Source organism: Bos mutus, chromosome 8 (assembly GCF_027580195.1).
Source record: "Bos mutus isolate GX-2022 chromosome 8, NWIPB_WYAK_1.1, whole genome shotgun sequence".
Lineage (NCBI taxonomy): Eukaryota > Metazoa > Chordata > Mammalia > Artiodactyla > Bovidae > Bos > Bos mutus.
In genome coordinates this window covers 98160128-98178997 of record NC_091624.1, presented here as the reverse complement: position 1 = coordinate 98178997, position 18870 = coordinate 98160128, and positions in this window count along the sequence as shown.

Sequence of the window (18870 nt, the reverse complement as noted above, 5' to 3'; positions counted from 1 at the left end):
GCAAATACATGGGAAAGGATGGAAACAGTGGCAGATTTTGTTTTCTTGGGCTCCAAAACCATTGTGGACGGTGATTCCAGCCATCAAATTAAAATATGGGTGCTCCCTGGAAGTAAAGCTATGACAAAACTAGACAGCATATTAAAAAGCAGAGACATCATTTTGCCGACAAAGGTCTACATAGTCAATGCTATACGTTTTCTAGTAGTCGTGTACAGATATCAGAGTTGGACCTTAAAGAAGGCTAAGCACTTAGAGTTAATGGTTTCAAACTGTGATGCTGGAGAAGACGCTTGAGAGTTCCGTGGACAGCAAGAAGATCAAACCAGTCAAACCTAAAGGAAATCAACCCTGAATATTCATTGGAAGGACTGATGCTGAAGCTCCAATTTTTGGACACCTGATGGGAAGAGCCAACTCATTGGAAAAGACCCTGATGCTGGGAAAGACTGAGGGCAGGAGGGAAAGGGGATGACAGAGGATGAGATGATTGAATGGAATCACTGACTCAGTGAACATGAGTTTGAGCAAACTCAGTGGAGATAGTGAAGGACAGGGAATCCTGACATTCTGCAGTCCATGGGGTCACAAAAAGTTGGACATGACTTTGTGACTGAACATCAAATGTGCACAAGGAGTCTATGGAAACATAAACATTCAAGGTGTATGTCTTGATAATACTGCTTCTCTAACTTCAATATACATAAATTAAATAAATCACTTATTAAAGAAATTTAATAAATTACTTATTTTATAAATAAAATAAATAAATTACCATGGGCTCATGGTAAAATACAGGCTCTCATTTGGTAGATCTGAGATGAGGCTCAAAATTGTACATTCTGAACAACAACGACAAATTTCTATTTGTATTTAATAATACAAATTATGATTTAATAACTGTACTTAAAATTAGTACTTTTTTTTCATTTCCTTTGTGAAGAATAGTGTAAGGAAGTGGGTACTTTCATTATAGAACAAGAGGACAGTATCATGTAACAGGAAGGAAGTGTAGCAGTTAATTGAGAACACAGATTCTGGAGTCTGATTATCTTGGTTTCAATCCTGGGTCCTTAATTACTGGCAATGCAACCTTTTAGAAGTAATACAGTCTGTTAAAATCCCAAATTCTTCATGTATAATGTGAAGATTTTAAAAAATCCTCTAGTAGGTTAGATTTAAATTAAATGAAAAAAGTAAAAGTGTTAGTCGCTCAGTTGTGTCCAATTCTTTGCAGTTCTGTGGAGTGTAGCTCGCCAGGCTCCTCTGTCCATGGGATTCTCCAGATAAGAATACTGGGGTGGGTGGCCACATCGTTCTTCAGGGGATATTCCCAACCCAGGGATTGGACCCAGGTCTTTTGCATTATAGGCAGATTCTTTACCAACTGAGCCACCAGCACTACATGTAAAATATTTGAGAGTGCCTGGCCAATAGTACATAATACATAACAGCTATCTTTTTTGTACAACTGGAATGTTAGTGCTTTTCTCTTTTCAAAAGTTTTAATTATATTCAAAGACAACAAAGTTCAGGTTATTAAGTAAATTAAATACTAATAATTCTTCACCAATCCTATAGAATCACTATTTCTGTTTATTAAACTAAGGATTGTTTCTAGCATCTTTTCCAAAGGCAAAACTATGCTAGCACCTCATTTAAAACACTGCAATATAAGGCTCAGTCCTCAAAAATAGGTGTCAAAATTTAGTAGAAGTTAAAGACAGATACTTTTTAAAAGTGTTGCAAGTTGGAGTTTTATGTCTTATACTTTTACATATGCCTGCACATTTAATTTATTCAATTAAGACACCTAGGTACATTTGAATTTACATTGGGGTATGATTATACTCTTCCCTTTAAAAACTAATTGGATAGGATCACTATGATATAATTTTAAGACAGTCACCTGATACTGTAGTATAAAATTAATGTTTCTAGCTGAGCTATCATTACCGTTCTACAGTTAAAATTTTAACTGGCTGAGCCTTTGTCTTATTTTCAGTTCAATTTTAGCAAATATGTTCATGTGTGAGTTTTGAAATAATTACATGACAGTTGGCAAACTTTTAAAGAAATTAAAGTCTGGCTTGCATCCCTTTTTAAAAAGTTGGGAAAGGAGATGCCACATATAGATAAATTTGAAGTAGAAATATATTATTTTTGCATAAATAAAAACATTCAGAAAACGAAGAGTGAACAAAACTGTGATGATGACTAAAAGGCCTGTTATGAGAGTCATCTAATTCCAGGCCTTGATCATGCTAGCTTTGTATCATTAGGCAATTTTTGTACTCGTTCTGGGCTGTTTGATTAATGTGGGGATGGATTAATTAATCTATGAGTCACCTAGGTCATTTTCCTATAATAATGTTCACAATTTGGCTTCAGCTTGTTCCTATGCTTCCCAACAAATTATGTCAGAAAGTCATCTGCTTCTATCTCTTAAAAAATTCCCAATTTAGCTACTTCTTTTCCTTTTCAATCCTACAACTCTAGTTCAACTCTCTTCTTAATGAAGCTATTCCAGTAGACTCCCAAAGGGTCTTCTTTCACCAGCTCTTACCCCAGAACAATTGTTACTCCTACAAAATAGAGCTTTTTTTTTTTTTTTTTTTTTGTAAAGTGAATTGGACTATGTCATCCTTCTGCATAAAACTTCCAGTAACTTTTCAATATATTTAGAAGACTATCGTATTTGTTATCATGACCCAGAGTAAAATCTCTTCTTGCCTGCTTCTGCATTTCTACTTACTTCTCTAGCATACTTTCACTGATTTTTCATGTTCCAGCCACACTAGACTTGAATCTACTAGGCCATTCTATCTCAGAGGCCTTGAATATGATGTTTGCTTTGCATAAAATACTTCCCCCTTTATTATCACAAGGTTAGAACTGCTTTGTCATAAAGATCTCAAATAAAATAGCATCTGCTTAATGAGGCTTTTCTTCATTATAATAAGTAAATTAGTGAAACTTTAGGCTTCCCAGTGTAGAGTTTGAAAGTTGTCCTTCCCATCCTTAAAAAAAGAAAAAAGGGGAAGAAACCAAAAGTCAGGGAATTTTTTTTTTTTTTTTTGATCTATCAAAGAACTGAGTTTGCACAGCAAAGTATTTTCTGAGACAGATAAATACAGAGAGTGAGAGCTAAGATCTGTTTACCTAGAGCAGAAACTGCTGGAGAAATAAAATGTTTGGACAACTTAAATAGTAATTTTGTCAAAATCGGGAAGCAGAGTGTGGAACTTTGAGTGAGAGAAGATATTCCTGGGGTTTCTGGTCATGTGTGAGAGAACTCACACTTTATCCCCAGGAAACCTACTGTATTCTCATAGTAAAATTTTAAGAAAGAGTCCTCGTGGCTTTGACAGTGAGAGGGGAAAGGTAGTCCTCATGGAGATCATTCTACCTGAGAAAGGCCTACTGTTCTAAAGAAAAGATTGACCAGAGTCTTACCTTTACTTGTAAGGGAAGAGCATTCCCTTCTCTTCAACTCCCTCTAGTCTTCCTGTGTCAACTAAATGAGGAAGAAAGAAACACTTATAAAATTCACAGACCAGAGACAGAGGCCCTTTACCCTCACCATACCACCACATCAAGGTTCCAGTGCAATAATAGTGATTTGCATCTGGAGGAGCTACAAGATACAGACCCTCTGGAGAAAAAAAAAAAGAGCATTAGGGTAGCTGACTTATGAAAAAGGAGACCAAAATAAAGAACAGAACAGGACACTAAGGAGATTTTTAGCCTCTGATATAGAGAACTATAGCAGTATCAAACACAGCCACACTTCTAGTGAAATCAACATAAGGCCACAAGATTGAGACTTTCCAAATTAATGATAAACATCAAAAGATGTTCCAGGAAGTTCAGAGAATGCAAGATAAGCACTAAAATAACAAGACAAAAACTAAAACACTAATCATGTTATAGTCAGACTGCAGGACGTCAAAAAGAAAAAGAAAATCTTGAAGAAAGCTAGGAGTTGTTGGGAGGTGGGCGAATTTATCCATAGAGGAACAATGATAGTAACTATATCGGGCTTTTCATCAAAATTACATTTAAAATCTTGCAAAGAAGAAGAGAGTGATATGGTATATTTAAAGTGAGGGAAGAAAAATAAATACTAGTTTAATATTGTGCATACTTTGAAATTATCTTTCAAAATTTAAGGACAAATAAAAACATTATCAGACAATAACTAAAGCATTTCATTTGTAGGATACCTGCCCTTCATGGAATGTTATGAGGTTTTTCCAATAGAAACAATGGTATAGTTCAGAAATAAGGATCTGCATAAAGAGCATTGCCAAAGGGATAAATGAAAGTGAAATAAAATAGTTGAGCTTTCTTATTTGTAGCTAATTTTATACAAAATTGATTTAATGAAAGTGACAATTAGTTGGATGATTATGTGTGTGTGTGTGTAAGTGAAATGAATGTGTACTAATAGCACAAAAGAAAGGGGAGAGGAATTGGGAATATTTTATTACATAGTACCTGCACTATATATGAAGCAGAAAGTATTACTTGAAGGTGGACTTAGATTAGTTAAAAGTGTATACAGTAAACTCTATGCTGACCACTAATTTTTAAAAATGGAGTATAATTGAACCACTTAGAGAAGAGATCAAATGGAATCAGAATGCTTAGTTAAAACTGAAAACCTCCAGAAATAAGTAGATCATAGTTATTAAGATGGAAGTTATTAATCAAAGTGCATTATTGCTCTAAATATGATTGTCTAAAAACACCAACTGAAAAACAGAGATTATTAGAATGGGTTATTTTTTTTAAAACAACAAAATCCATTTATATGTTGTCCAGCATAGGATACCCTAAATATAAAAATTCTGAGAATATAAATTCAAATTGGTGAAGAAAGTTACACCATGCTAAAACTTTCTAAATAAATCTAAATAGTTATAATAATTTCAGAAAGGTCAATTTTCATAACAGGGAAAATTATCAGAGATAAAGAAGAGGGCTATGTAATGACAAAGGTATCAATCCTTCAGAAATATATTACAATCTTAAATGAATATTAACATAACATTATATCTAAATAGTTGAGGCAAAAAATTAATAAAGAGTGATTGGTAAACTCAGAATAGTTGAAGACTACAAATCCACCCACCGTCAGTAATTGATAGATCAAGCATGTAGAAAAAATGATTTGAAAAGCAATATCAATCAATGCAATCTAATTGACATTTGTGAAATGCTTCAGTAAACACCATAAGAGTACACATTCTTTTCATGCTCTTAGGGAGCATTTATTTATAACAACAGATCATCTATTGTGCAGTAAAACACACCTTGATAAAATTAGAAGAATGGAAATCACGTAGCATATGTTCTGAGACAACAATGAGATTGAACTAAGAATCAATAACTGAAATATAGCTGGAAAATGCTAAACTATTTGGAAATTATGCAGTAGACTTAAAATTGACACAGGGTCAATGGAGTCTTACATGGAGTTTAAAGACAGACTAAATGAAAATAGATTAAATGAAAATAGACTAAATGAAAATAGAACTTAAAACTTTTGAGATGCAGTGGAAACAGTTCTTAGGTAAATATGTATAATGTGAAACACATAAATTGGAAAATTAGGAAAATTTGAAATCACTAAACTAAGCTAATTGTCTACTTCTGCCTATATTCCTAGAGCCTAGAAGACAGTCTATCATACAAATGACTAAAGTAATCACAGTGGCAGTGAGATACTGTTTTTTTGTTTTTAAATTTTTTTTTTTAATTTGTGTAAGAAAATTTTATTTATGTTATTGAAGTGTAGTTGATTTACAGTGTTGTTTTAATTTCTACATGGAAAAATGATTCAGTTATAATATGTATGTATTCTTTTTCTTATTCCTTTCCATTATTATTTATCACAGCGTATTGTATTTATGATTTCATTTACATTTGGAATCTAAAATATGACACAATTTAACTTGAAACAGAACCGCAGACGTGGAGAACAGACTTGTGGTTTCCAAAGGTAGAGGGGAAGGATGGACAGGGAGCTCGAGGCTAGCAAATGCCAACTATTATACGTAGAATAGATAAACAATAAAGTCCAATTGTATAGGACAAGATACTATTTTAATCACCTGTAATAACCTTATGGCAGATAACATTGAGTCTTAAAGGAAATATACTTACTTGGAAGTGCTTTGGTTTGCCTCAAAGTTTAAATGAAGTGCATGACACTTACATAATCTAAGAGTGAACCTCTCTATTGAAGGATATAATTTTATTCAACCCTTTTCAGTATTCACTGTTTTAATAATACTGAGTTAATATTGTAAATGACACAGTTTGGTCTATTTAGCATTATTTTATTTTATATTTTATTTATAGATAAATTTCTTCCTTACTTTCATAAGAGCTTTGTTACTGTTTTACTTTTTCCCTTTCCCAGCTTCAGTTTGCATTTAGAATGCTTGTTGCAAAAATACACGGGTTGAAATTTTGCAAGATACATCAAGTGCTTCAATAGATTGAAAATATGAGGCCTATAGGGAAGCAGCAGAAGCTCCTCCTAATATAAAGCTCTAGTTATGATCCTGTTGTGAAATCCAATCTATTATATATGAGGGGGTGCAAAAAGATATTAACTGATCAACAAAGTCCTGTTGAATATTGTCCTTGATTTTTAACTTTGGTGCATGATCTAGTGATCTATAAGATTGGTGCAGTTCAAGATCCTAGGTCCCCACCCTTGGCCGACCAGGCTTTAATTATAAAGAGATAAAATAATGATGTATACTGCTGCTGCTGCTAAGTCGCTTCAGTCGTGTCCGACTCTGTGCGACCCCATAGATGGCAGCCCACCAGGCTCCCCCGTCCCTGGAATTCTCCAGGCAAGAACACTGGAGTGGGTTGCCATTTCCTTCTCCAATGCACGAAAGTGAAAACTGAAAGTGAAGTCGCTCAGTTGTGTCCGACTCTTCGCGACCCCATGGACTGCAGCCTACCAGGCTCCTCCGCCCATGGGATTTTCTAGGCAAGAGTACTGGAGTAGGGTGCTATTGCCTTCTCCGAATGATGTATACTACCCTAGGCTTTATTTTTCTATCTTCCATAACCTTCCTCAAATAAGTTCCTTGGATCAAAGAAGTATATCTAATTCTATTTGTTGTCATAAAAATACTATCCTAAGTGGTTAATCCGTCATGGCTTCTTATCCACAGTACTAGTTTGGAAGAATCCAAACTAAAAAGGAAAAACTCAGATAGCTGCACTAGAAGAGTTATAATATCTGTCTCCTTTCAGAATTTTTGTTTTTAAAATCAAGGATGATACATTCTTGTTTAAAAGATTTAAGCTATGTCAATTAAAAAGTTAAATTTCTCCTCTCTCAGCCTATGCAATTTTACCCTTCATTCAGAGACAATGTAACACTTAGCAGTCTGGTTTGTATTATTGATGATTTTTTGCTGTGCATTCTTCTTTATATTTATGCATGCTTGTTAGAAAGAAAGTAAAGTCGCTCAGCTGTGTCCAACTCTGTAGCCTGGCTGGCTCCTCTGTCCATGGGATCTTCCAGGCAAGAATACTGGAGAGCATTACCATTTCCTTCTCCAGGCAATCTTCCTGACCCAGGGATCGAACCTGGGTCTCACACTGCAGGCAGGCTCTTTACTGTCTGAGCCACAAGGAAGCCCAGATATTGTATCTATTTCATGTCTATTCAGTTATTTAAATAGATATAAGTTATTCAATGCAAAGGAAGTGATAGAATATGTTTCACCATTTCTATAACCCACTTAATAGATGTGTAAGCTTCTATCATAGCTTACACAGACACACACATACACATACGCAAATGCTTCCAAATTTTGTGTAAGGTTTCCATTTGCTGGAATTGCTAAACCATATTGTGATTTATATTAATGATTACAAGTGTAATCTTAGTTGCTCAGTTGTGTCCAACTCTTTGCGACCCTGTGGACTGTAGCCAGCCAGGCTCCTCTGTCCATAGAATTCTCCAGGCAAGAAAACTGGAGTGGGTGACCATTTCCTTCTCCAAATAATGACAAAGATTGCATTAAATTTATGCTTTAATTTGGATAAAATCTGTCTTTACAATTATATTATCTCATCCAGACAAAGTTTTGTTTCTTCATGCATTCTCTTTCATGTCTTACAGAACATTTTTATTAATTTTCTTATAAATATCTTACACATTTATTTGTAGCTTAATACAAAATATTTTAAAAATATGTTGGCAAGAGAGGTTTCTCATATGCTGATTTTATGGATGTTTTAGTATTATCATAAGTGAAGTTGATCATTGATATACTTTAAAAATTATTGCCAATATTATTTTAGCCAGAAAAATATTTTTCTTTCAGTTTTTTTTTATCTTTTGATAATATAAAATTGGTGAATATACATAGTTTAGGAATTTTCAGGAGAGGAAGAAAGGGAATATAGTTACTTGAAATCTCCATTTCTTTTAAAAAAGGATTTTGAGGAAGACACCTCAAGTGTTATTTATTCAAATAATAAACTCTCTGAGGTGCCTGAAGCACAGTGGGTGGAAGATAATGTTTCATAATAAATTAAAAGAATGATTAAATGATGATTAAATTAATTACTAATAACTGGATATTTCTACCAAACTATATTAATTGGTTTTTGTAGCTAAGATTATCTGTTTTCCCACAAACAATCTGCTCTGTCTTACTTCTAGGTACCATGGTTAAACTTTATTTCTGAGTTTTTCTGCTCGTTATATAGAGCTATGTAACTAATTTAGCCTAAGATGAAGTAGAGCATAGGCCCCTAGCCTATTGGTCTGACATCTTCATTCCTTCTCCCATTTTCATTTCCTAAACAAAGTAGAAATCCCGCCTGAAACATGCAGTACCTTTAGGTGCTGACATGGCTACAAGATGTTAGTTTATCCAAGACTACCATTATCTTCCCACTGGATTACTGCCTCCATAGCAACCTTTTGTGACTATGTATACTTCATACAGTCTACCATTCATACAATAATGGCTAGCACCATCTATTTATAGTTTTGTATTTGATTTGGTTTTAATCAGGTTTATTGAGGTTTAATTTCCATATGATAGAATTCACTATTTTGGATGTAAATTTATATAGATTGTGATATATTATTTAATCATATAACTACCATTACAGTCAAGATAGAAGGTATTTCTGTCATTCCCCAAATTCTCCCTTTTGCCCTCTTATTATCAATTTCCACATTCACAATTTCCCTCCGTGCTGGGCAAATATTGATCTATATTTTATCCCCATAGTTTTATCCTTTTCAAAACTATTACCTAAAAGGAATTATATACTATACATTCTTTTCGAGTTTGGCATTTTCACTTACCACAGTGTTTTTCAGATTCATTTATAATAGCTCCTTTCTTAATCACTGAATGAAATTCAAACTTTTTGATACATCACAGCTTGATATTTTATGTATATATATTTACAGTTAGTATATAGGCATACCTTAGAGATATTGTGGATTCAGTTTCAGACTACCGCAGATTCAGACTCACCACAATAAGGTGAGTATTGCAGTAAAGCAGGTCACTTGAGTTGTTTATTTCCCAGTGCATATAAAATTTATGCTTACAGTATACTGTAGTCTCTTAAATGTGCAATAGCGTATGTCTAAGAAATAATGTAAATGCCTTAAAGTACTTTATTGCTAAAAAAATGCTAACAAAACTTTAAAAAAGAAATATACAATACTTGCCAAGCACAATTAACTGAAGTGCAATCAAATGACTTATGCCTATGTAATTTTGGTGGCTTGATCATTGACATGAAATGTGTGTGTATACACACACACACATATATATACACATACATACATAGGGATATATATATATATGTAGGGATATATATGTACATATATATGTGTGTGTTTGTGAATATATATGTAGGGCTTCCCATGGCTCAGATGGTAAAGAATTTGCCTGCAATGCAGGAGACCGGGGTTCAATCCCTAGGTCAGCAAGATCCCCTGGAAAAGGGAATCGCTGCCCATTCCAGGATTCTTACCTGGAGAGTCCCATGGACAGAGGAACCTGGTGGGCTACAGTCTGTGTGATCTCATAAGAGTCCCTTATGACTGTGCAACTAACACTTTCACTTTACCTTCATATACATGTACACACATATACAATTTATTTATATTTTAGGAGCTTTAAAAATAGCAAAAATACAATTTTTATAGTTTGTTTTAATCAGAGACTCAAAAGTAGCTTAATTGAATGACTTTGCCTCAGAATATATCCTGAGATTGCAGGCAAGGTGTCATCTGAAGACTCAGCTTGAGGGGGAATCTGCTTACAAACAAATTCATGTGCTGTTTGGCAATGTTCAGTTCCTTGCGGGTTGAAAGACTCAATATTCAGGTTTTCACTGACTCTTGGCCAGAATCCTCCTTCAGTTCCTTGCCAAGGACAACTCTTTAGAGGGCAGATCAGAACACGGCAGCTGACTTCCTGAAGATGTGCAAGAGAGCAAAATAGAGAAAACATGCAAGATTGAAGCCACATTCCTCTTATAACTTTATTTCAGTGTGACATCCAATTACTCCTGCTAGCTACGATACATTAGAAATGAATCAATGAGTTCATCCCAAATTCAAGAGGAAGAGATTATACAAGAGCATGAATACAAATTGGGAAACATCAGGGAGCATTTTAAAGGCTGCCTATGTATTTTAATTATACCTTGGTATTTTAATTATTGTTTACATAGTATATCATTTTCTATCCTTCTACCATTAACTATACAGATCTTCATAATAAAAGTTAGCATCTTGAAGAACAGCATAGAGTTGGGTCTTACTTTTGCCCAGTTTGAGTAATGGAAATACAAATCTTTTTGAGTTATTTAAATTCATCCATTAAAAGGGTTCAGAAAAGTATACCTAATAAGATAGCTTAACAATAACACATACACAATTAATATGAATATGCAAACTCTGGCACTGCCTGAGATTGATCCCTCTCTCCAAAATAACATGGAATGATTGAGCACATGTGAAATCATACAGTGAAATACTTTGTTAGAGCTGATCATGATGGAATGCAGGTTGTTATGTGATGAGCAGTATTGAGATGGATGGAATTTTAATACTGGCAGTACATGGAATACACATATTTTTCCATGAGCATGGGCCCGTTGTCACCTTTTGTTTGCTGTGAAGTGAGTTTGTTGATCAGAAGCAATGCTGTGTGGAATAATGTAATGGTGGTTAAGTCGTTGTGTAATTCCATGGATGGTATAGCTTTGGCAGAGGCAGTCTATGCAGGGAAGCCAAATCTTTGTCCAGAGTAAGTGTCTATTTCAGTAAGAACAAAACAGAACATTGCTTTCCAGGATAGAAATGATTCAGTGTTATCAACCTGCCACCACCCTGGAAAATGGTACTGTATTGGGGACTCAGTATAGGACACGCCTGTTGGCAGATTGGGCAAAAGCAGTGATTATAGCCAGGTAGACCTTGGTATGTGGAATTCCTTGTTGCTGAGCCCATACATAGCCTCCACACCCGCCATCGTGGTCTCTTTATTCATGAACCCGTTAGGCACGGACAGAGGTGACTGGGAAAAGAGGCTGACTCATATCCACAAAATGGGGTATCTTGCCTGTTGATAATTAAAATCCACCACTGCTGAGGTCACCCTTTGATGAACATTCACATGGAATACTGCTATGACTTTGTTAAATTAGCATTGTTAAGTGGAGCACAGGCTGCCTAATGGTGAGCCATGGTTCAACAACAGAATACAAGAGAAACTGAAATAGAGAAGCTTATTACTCTCAGGTCCTGGAAGAAGTACACAGCACACCTCAGGGAGCCACAAGGGGAGGTCAAGGCAGTTTGCAGAGGCAGGATCTGGGGCACATGCGTTTATCAAGGCCCATGGGTGAAGTGCTTTGCGATTCCCAGGCTAGGGACAGATTTAAAACCAAAGAGTGGGTTTTATTTATTAATAAAATAATAAATAAAGTGGGATTATGTGTTAATACCCATAATAGCCTTATCTAATGGTTATATAAGGCATACAGATGCTGGGAAGCAGAGAAAACTGTTGGTCACAAGGCTATTAGGGAGGTCATATCAGAAACTTATATAATTCTGTAGACCAGTATCTAGGGTGTGCACTTGCATAAGGGAGCTAGTGTCAGGTTAAAGTCCCTGTAAGTCATTTGGCCAAACAAAATGTTTGTTGAGGCAGCAGTAAAGTCGAGTAACATAGCTAAACTCTCGAAAGACACAGTACCTTCACAAGAAACTCTCTTCACAGTACCTACGGGTACTTCACAGTACCTTCACACATTAGCCTATTCAGAAAAGTCTCTCCACATACTTCTTCCCTCATTCCGTCTTCTTCCCTTCTTCATACCTCTTCCCTCATATCATCAGTGTTCCAACTTTGTTCCTTCCAAGTCTCTAACCCTCCAGCCAAATCATTGGCCATGGCCCATTCATTTTTTTTTTTTTTTTTTTAAACTTTACATAATTGTATTAGTTTTGCCAAATATCAAAATGAATCTGCCACAGGTATACATGTGCTCCCCATCCTGAACCCTCATCCCTCCTCCCTCCCCATACCATCCCTCTGGGTCGTCCCAGTGCACTAGCCCCAAGCATCCAGTATCGTGCATCGAACCTGGACTGGCATCTCGTTTCATACATGATATTTTACCTGTTTCAATGTCATTCTCCCAAATCTTCCCACCCTCTCCCTCTCCCACAGAGTCCATAAGACTGTTCTATACATCAGTGTCTCTTTTGCTGTCTCGTACACCGGGTTATTGTTACCATCTTTCTAAATTCCATATATATGCGTTAGTATACTGTATTTCTGTTTTTCCTTCTGGCTTACTTCACTCTGTATAATAGGCTCCAGTTTCATCCACCTCATTAGAACTGATTCAAATGTATTCTTTTTAATGGCTGAGTAATACTCCATTGTGTATATGTACCACTGCTTTCTTATCCATTCATCTGCTGATGGACATCTAGGTTGCTTCCATGTCCTGGCTATTATAAACAGTGCTGCGATGAACATTGGGGTACACGTGTCTCTTTCCCTTCTGGTTTCCTCAGTGTGTATGCCCAGCAGTGGGATTGCTGGATCATAAGGCAGTTCTATTTCCAGTTTTTTAAGGAATCTCCACACTGTTCTCCATAGTGGCTGTACTCGTTTGCATTCCCACCAACAGTGTAAGAGAGTTCCCTTTTCTCCACACCCTCTCCAGCATTTATTATTTGTAGACTTTTGGATCGCAGCCATTCTGACTGGTGTGAAATGGTACCTCATAGTGGTTTTGATTTGCATTTCTCTGATAATGAGTGATGTTGAGCATCTTTTCATGTGTTTGTTAGCCATCTGTATGTCTTCTTTGGAGAAATGTCTATTTAGTTCTTTGGCCCACTTTTTGATTGGGTCATTTATTTTTCTGGAGTTGAGCTGTAGGAGTTGCTTGTATATTTTTGAGATTAGTTGTTTGTCAGTTGCTTCATTTGCTATTATTTTCTCCCATTCTGAAGGCTGTCTTTTCACCTTGCTAATAGTTTCCTTTGATGTGCAGAAGCTTTTAAGGTTAATTAGGTCCCATTTGTTTATTTTTGCTTTTATTTCCAATATTCTGGGAGGTGGGTCATAGAGGATCCTGCTGTGATGTATGTCGGAGAGTGTTTTGCCTATGTTCTCCTCTAGGAGTTTTATAGTTTCTGGTCTTAAGTTTAGATCTTTAATCCATTTTGAGTTTATTTTTGTGTATGGTGTTAGAAAGTGTTCTAGTTTCATTCTTTTACAAGTGGTTGACCAGATTTCCCAGCACCACTTGTTAAAGAGATTGTCTTTAATCCATTGCATATTCTTGCCTCCTTTGTCAAAGATAAGGTGTCCATATGTGCGTGGATTTATCTCTGGGCTTTCTATTTTGTTCCATTGATCTATATTTCTGTCTTTGTGCCAGTACCATACTGTCTTGATAACTGTGGCTTTGTAGTAGAGCCTGAAGTCAGGTAGGTTGATTCCTCCAGTTCCATTCTTCTTTCTCAAGATCGCTTTGGCTATTTGAGGTTTTTTGTGTTTCCATATAAATTGTGAAATTATTTGTTCTAGCTCTGTGAAGAATACTGTTGGTAGCTTGATAGGGATTGCATTGAATCTATAAATTGCTTTGGCTAGTATACTCATTTTCACTATATTGATTCTTCCAATCCATGAACATGGTATATTTCTCCGTCTATTAGTGTCCTCTTTGATTTCTTTCACCAGTGTTTTATAGTTTTCTATATATAGGTCTTTAGTTTCTTTAGGTAGATATATTCCTAAGTATTTTATTCTTTCCGTTGCAATGGTGAATGGAATTGTTTCCTTAATTTCTCTTTCTGTTTTCTCATTATTAGTGTATAGGAATGCAAGGGATTTCTGTGTGTTGATTTTATATCCTGCAACTTTACTATAGTCATTGATTAGCTCTAGTAATTTTCCACCATTCATTGTTATCTAATTGCACATCTGACCATTTTTTCTTCCAAGCAAAATCAACAACCAAGTGCACTGCTGGAAGTTCTCACTGGAAGAATTTCCTCTACCAGTGTCCCTCAGGGATGCCCTGGAAAGGGACTGGAGTGATGCAGTTATTCTCTTTCAAGAGTTGCCTGAATATCATGCAGAACCATCTTTAAACCAGACCGCAGTCTTTTATTCTCTGTTAACTGATAGTGAGTGAATTCACATGAGACAGTAGGTACAGAATGGGAGGGAAGTTGCAGTTTAGCAAGATTGGAGACCCACAGGCATTCAATATACTTTTCATGTAACTGACTTATGCCTTCAGGGCTGTCTTGGGCTCGATTATTTGAGGATGATGAAATGTTGTACACACCCAGCTTTAAGGTTTGCTGGGTCAAGTGACACCCAGTGTATGATGGGATTCTCAGGTTGCATGGTACCTAGGTGGCACATGGTGAAGTGTTAGTTTCCACTGAGGCCCAGGAGTAAGCCAAGAATTGTTTCTCAAAATGAAAATAGTTATCTGCAGAGGGCAACAGGGCCTTGCTCCAAAATTCTAAGGGCCTTAGCTGTGATTCACCAATAGGGTTTTTCAGAAGACTCCAGATAGCATCTCTCTGCCCCTGACACTTGAGCATTGTTTAATCTGCTGGGTCATGTAGCCTAAGCATCAGAGTAGCTTGCACAGCTACCAAGACCTGTTGCAGAGGCCTCTTGTCTTGGGCCTCATTTAAAACTAACAACTTTTCAGTTCACTCAAAATATATTACCTCCAATCCAGAGTCACTAGGTCTCTGTTTCGGTGGTGGAAGTGGCCGGATGCAAAAATTGACCCTTTTCCTTAGAAAGCATGTCTCAACATGCCTCAAACTCCTGAAGTAAAAACTCCCAACCCCCAGCTTTTTGTGAAATCTATTTCCCACCAACTGACATGAAAATGTCTTGCCAATGAGTCTAGAATATTGCTGCTGCTTGCTCACTAGGTCCAGTCTGCATAATGCCATCAATGTAATAGACTAGTGTGATTTCTTGTGAAAGGAAAAGATGATGATCATGATTCCTGCAAACGAAATGATGACTAGAGAGTTGATATAACTCTGAGGTAGGACAAAGAAGGTATATACCTGCTCTTGCCAGCTGAAAGCAAACTGTTTCCGGTGGTCTTTATTGACAGATATGGAGTGAACTGCACATGTAATCAGTATTTGCATCAGCTGGTGGTGGTGTTCAGATGCTAAGTGATGTCCGACCCTTTGTGACCACATGGACTGCAGCATACTAGGGTCCCTTGTCCTTCACTGTCTCCTAGAGTTTCCTCAAATTCATGTCCATTGAGTCAGTGATGCTGTCTAACCGTCTCTTCCTGTGCTGCCTCCTCCTTTGTTTGCCTTTGATCTTTCCCAGCATCAAGGTCTTTTTCTTTTCACATCAGGTGGCCAAAGTATCAGAGTTTCAGCTTTAGCATAAGTCCTTACAATGAATATTCAGGGTTGATTTCCTTTAGGATTGACTGGTTTGATTTCCTTGAAGCCCAGGGAACTCTCAAGAGTCTTCTCCAGCCATGCAATTTGAAAGCATCAATTCTTCGGTCCTCAGCTTTCTTTATGATCCAACTCTCATTGGTAAATGACTACTAGAAAAGCTGTAGCTTTGACTATATGGGCCTTTGTTGGTAAAGTGATGTCTCTGCTTTTTAATGTACTGTCTAGTTTTGCCATAGCTTTCCTTCCAAGGAGCAGGCATCTTTTAATTTCATTGTTCCACCTCTCAGCTTGGTTGTAGCAGGTACCAGGTGTTAATCTGCTTGAAAGGGAAACATCTGATAATGCAGCTGCAGTTGTAGTTACCACCTGCCTAAGCTTCTGATAATCCACTATCATTCTTCAAGAGCCATCTATCTTCTGCAGAGGCCACATAAGTATGTGGGATGGAGATGTGATGGGAATCACAACCCCTGTATCTTTCACATCACTGATTGTGGCATTAATCTCTGTAATCTCTCCAGGGGGAAAAAAGTATCCCTTTTGGTTTTCTATACTCCTAGATAGATGCAGTTTTTGTGGCTTCCACTTGGCCTTTCTTACAGTGGTAGTTCTCACTCCACAGATCAGGGAACCTATATGGGAATTTTGCCAACCATAATGTATGTATATTCCAATTATGCATTCACAACTGGGTAAATAATGAAAGGGTCAGTTTGATGATCTACTGGCTCCACTATGAGATAGACCTAAGCTAAAATTCCATTGATCACTGACCTCCATGAGCACCCACTCTGACTGGTGAACCAGAGTAATATGTTGGATCTCCTGGAATCAGTGTCAGGTCAGAGTCAGTGTCCGGTAGTCCCTGAAGGTTTGATTATTTCCTTTCTCCAGTGCATGGTGAAAGGCTATAGGTATCTTTGGGAAAAGCTGAAATATTAACAGTGTGCATTTCTGTCAGTATACTGGGATTCTTTCTCAAAGGGATTCAGCCTCCCTTTCATTCAGGGTGTTCTGGGTCTGCACACTGGTTCAATACTGGGAATTCGATTAAGGTATTCTGCCTCTCTTTTTTTTTTATAATTCAAGTCAGCCTTAATATAGGACTTTTATGCTTATACGTATCAAGTGAGAATGGAATAGGCTTCCTCTCTGTTTCAGTTCTAGGAACACCTTGATCTACTAACCAACACCATGGTTCTGTATAAATCAGACAATTCAAATTGCTCCTTTGGCTCTGCTGTCCATTATGGAAGACATACCCACCTTTCCTTTGGTGATTGAATCCTGAGACTTGACCCCTGCCACCCCAGAACACATTACTCCCACTGCCTTTCAGTTTCTTAGTTGAGTGGCTGCAAATACTGCTGTAAGGTCTGGCCTACAGAGAAGAGAAATCATAGAACTCCTGCAGGATGATGTAGCTTCCCTAACAAATATGTTTTTCATGGTGTTGATGAAATATATCTTCTGACCCTTTCAGTCTAGGTGAGCAAGTCTTTTTTTTTTTCTGTCAATTATATCTCAGTTTTTTTATTTTATTTTATTTTTAAACTTTACATAATTGTATTAGTTTTGCCAAATATCAAAATGAATCTGCCACAGGTATACATGTGTTCCCCATCCTGAACCCTCCTCCCTCTTCCCTCCCCATACCATCCCTCTGGGTTGTCCCAGTGCACTAGCCCCAAGCATCCAGTATCGTGCATCGAACCTGGACTGGCAACTCGTTTCTTACATTGATATTTTACATGTTTCAATGTCATTCTCCCAAATCTTCCCACCCTCTCCCTCTCCCACAGAGTCCATAAGACTGATCTATACATCAGTGTCTCTTTTGCTGTCTCGTACACCGGGTTATTGGTACCATCTTTCTAAATTCCATATATATGCGTTAGTATACTGTATTGATGTTTTTCCTTCTGGCTTACTTCACTCTGTATAATAGGCTCCAGTTTCATCCACCTCATTAGAACTGATTCAAATGTATTCTTTTTAATGGCTGAGTAATACTCCATTGTGTATATGTACCACAGCTTTCTTATCCATTCATCTGCTGATGGATATCTAGGTTGCTTCCATGTCCTGGCTATTATAAACAGTGCTGCGATGAACATTGGGGTACACGTGTCTCTTTCCCTTCTGGTTTCCTCAGTGTGTATGCCCAGCAGTGGGATTGCTGGATCATAAGGCAAGTCTTAAATGACAAGTGCACTCTAAAACATTCCATCTTCCTAAGTCTTGAATCCTCTCATATACAATAAAACAAGGTAGCTCCAGTATTTACAACTCACTCACTGTGAACCAGCTTTTAGTCCATGTTTCAATCAAATAAACATACTGTCAGAGCCCCTTTTAACCCCCAAAGCTACAATTTTAAATGCAGAACCTATGGTTAAGTGATTCCCTATCTGTCTGATTATGTACCTAACTGTCCTTTACTGCAGATGGTGACTGCAGCCATGAAAGAAGCTTGCTCCTTGGAAGAAAAGTTATGACCACCCTAGATAGCATTTTAAAAAGCAGAGACATTACTTTGCCAACAAAGGTCCATCTAGTCAAGGCTATGGTTTTTCCAGTGGTCATGTATTGATGTGAGAGTTGGACTATAAAGAAAGCTGAGTACAGAAGAATTGATGCTTTTAAACTGTGGTGTTGGAGAAGACTCTTGAGAGTCCTTTGGACTGCAAGGAGATCCAACCAGCCCATCCTAAAGGACATCAGTCCTGAATATTCATTGGAAGGACTGACGTTGAAGCTGAAACTCTAATACTTTTGCCACCTGATACGAAGAACTGACTCATTTGCCAAGACTGTGATGCTGGGCAAGGTTGACGGCGGGAAGAGAAGGG